Source organism: Littorina saxatilis, linkage group LG1 (genome assembly GCF_037325665.1).
Source record: "Littorina saxatilis isolate snail1 linkage group LG1, US_GU_Lsax_2.0, whole genome shotgun sequence".
Classification (NCBI taxonomy): domain Eukaryota; kingdom Metazoa; phylum Mollusca; class Gastropoda; order Littorinimorpha; family Littorinidae; genus Littorina; species Littorina saxatilis.
In genome coordinates, this window is record NC_090245.1 from 25,295,332 (window position 1) to 25,297,831 (window position 2,500).

The 2,500-nt window shown below is 40.3% G+C and overlaps 2 protein-coding genes and 1 long non-coding RNA gene across 3 annotated transcripts in view; 2 read left to right on the forward strand and 1 right to left on the reverse strand.

The window, feature by feature from the left end:
- The window catches only part of LOC138965619 (uncharacterized), a 498,821-nt gene that overhangs the window by 305,879 nt on the left and 190,442 nt on the right, over positions 1–2,500 (forward strand). The window lies entirely within an intron of this gene.
- The window catches only part of LOC138965511 (uncharacterized), a 422,657-nt gene that overhangs the window by 199,265 nt on the left and 220,892 nt on the right, over positions 1–2,500 (reverse strand). The gene's annotated exons all lie outside the window — the stretch shown is intronic.
- Positions 1–2,500, forward strand: part of LOC138965563 (multiple epidermal growth factor-like domains protein 10) — a 19,686-nt gene that overhangs the window by 10,891 nt on the left and 6,295 nt on the right. The window lies entirely within an intron of this gene.

Consider the following 2,500-nt stretch of genomic DNA (forward strand, 5'->3'; position numbering starts at 1 on the left):
TCTCGGTCACGGTCGACATCTCCTGTGTGAACAGCTCGCTCAGGCTACACCATGATCTGAACGAAGGACAAGGGAAGAGGAAGGAAGGGAAGGGGGGATACTCTTGAACAATTAATCAGCTACTGCGCGGTACATTCCTAGGTACCTGTCAAGACTCTGGCGCGCGCGCGCTGTGCGTTTACTGCCAGACCCTAGCAGACGAAGGGAAAAGGGAAAAAGAAAAATAGGGCCACGCCGTGGGCGCAGTTCTCACTTATTCATTAAAAACAGAATGTTATCCGTAATAGGGAAAATTCATCTTATGCCATTTGGACCTTAGTGTAATTCCCATACAATTCATACAGCTCGCTATCATATAATTTGACACACGTTTTTATCTAACAATCACAAACATCCGTAACCTATCAGACCACTTTTTATAATAAACCAATTCTAAACAATATCTTTACACAATCAAACTAGAACAATGCAAAATATCCGTGAACAACTATCAAACATACATTTCTTAAATCCTGATTACGTTTAATAAAGAGACTCAATAATTCTTTCAACACAAAATTCAATATTTCGCAATTATAAAACTAAGAATGCATACAAAATAGATACTTATAAACTAACAACAAAACATCTATAAAATCACAAATAAAATGTAAACGTACCTTCTTGTGCAGAACACAAGTTACAAAATCACCAATCCCTGGGAACACAATTAGCAAAAAACGTCTTTACGGTTCCAGAGTCAGGAAAACAAAGAAAGATATTCGCGCCACAAACGAGGATATCAGGAACAAATTACTTATCAAAGTAATACGCCTACAACATAGTCCCTTCGTTCCAAAGAAAATTCCCAATTTCTCTTCAAAAACAAACTATAAAAATATATGTATCAAAACGTTACATAACTTATGCAGACTATTATTCTCTTCAACCCTTATGAACAATGTGAATTTAAACAATACAATAATCATTATCAATACGCCATGCATATTCATGAGCATTAGTCCTTTTTGCTGATGAATGATGCCAGAGAAAACACAGGGCAACCAACGACCTCTGCCACGGAAACGCCCCGGCACCTACGATATCTCACGTGCGAGAAACATAGAGATTACACAACGTCATCGAGTGAGGGACCGAAAAATATTGAAACTCGAGGATGATTTTTTTGTGGTATCAACCGAGACCGTAGGTCGAGGTTGATACCACACAAAAAAATCATCCGAGAGTTTCAATATTTTTTGGTCCCTCACAAGATGACGTTTGTGTAATTTGTGTATACAATGATCAACGACAAAGACAAAAATTAAAACAAAAACAACACGAACTCTTTTCCATCGAGGAATGGTGGAAGGAAAATAACACAACCGGAAATAGATCTAGATCTAAATTGATCTCTATGACCCGTGCCTTGATACCATTGAGATCATAGGAGATGCACAGCAGTGCCGATACCAGGTTTCTTTAGCTTCACTTTAAAATGATATCAGAACGATAGTTATTGACTTGACCGAGACCGTGAAAGTGAACACAGGAGAGTTGTATACATAGAGATTACACAACGTCATCGAGTGAGGGACCGAAAAATATTGAAACTCGAGGATGATTTTTTTGTGGTATCAACCGAGACCGTAGGTCGAGGTTGATACCACACAAAAAAATCATCCGAGAGTTTCAATATTTTTTGGTCCCTCACAAGATGACGTTTGTGTAATTTGTGTATACAATGATAAATTGATTGTATACAATGATCAATCTATATACCTTCCTGTCACTGGAAGCAGCAACACTTGAAAGCATAAGTTCCCTTGACAAACGTCATTTATGATTGGCGTCATCTATGAATGACGTCACTGTCTAGACAAGACAAGTGCCGGTATTGGCAAACCTTGTCGCGGCAAAGGCGTGCCTTGATACCATTGAGATCATAGGAGATGCACAGCAGTGCCGATACCAGGTTTCTTTAGCTTCACTTTAAAATGATATCAGAACGATAGTTATTCACTTGAAAGTGAACACAGGAGAGTTGTATACACATAACTAGCGTTGGCAGCGATAAGGACCGTACGTGAGAAAAAGGGTGCGAAACCATGAAAGTCTCTTGCAAGGAATGGCACTACGCTTAGACCGACCATAAAAAACGCTCGCGCTGGACCCGAGTACCCCTCAGACATTCACACACACACACACACACACACACACACACACACACACACACACACACACACACATACACATACACACACACACACACACACACACACACACACTCTCTCTCCCTCACTCCTTCTCTCTCTCCCTCTCTCTCTCACACACACACACACACACACACACACACACACACACACACACATATCCATTCTAAAACACGTCACGTTCCAAATCAAAAAACGACATTCTATTTTCTTACGTCACTATTCTTGGTTTACGGTACCATTCGGCGGCTTTGCAACGAGTATGGCGTAGTCTTGGTTTGCCGAGACCTTGCACCGTTCTATCAGAC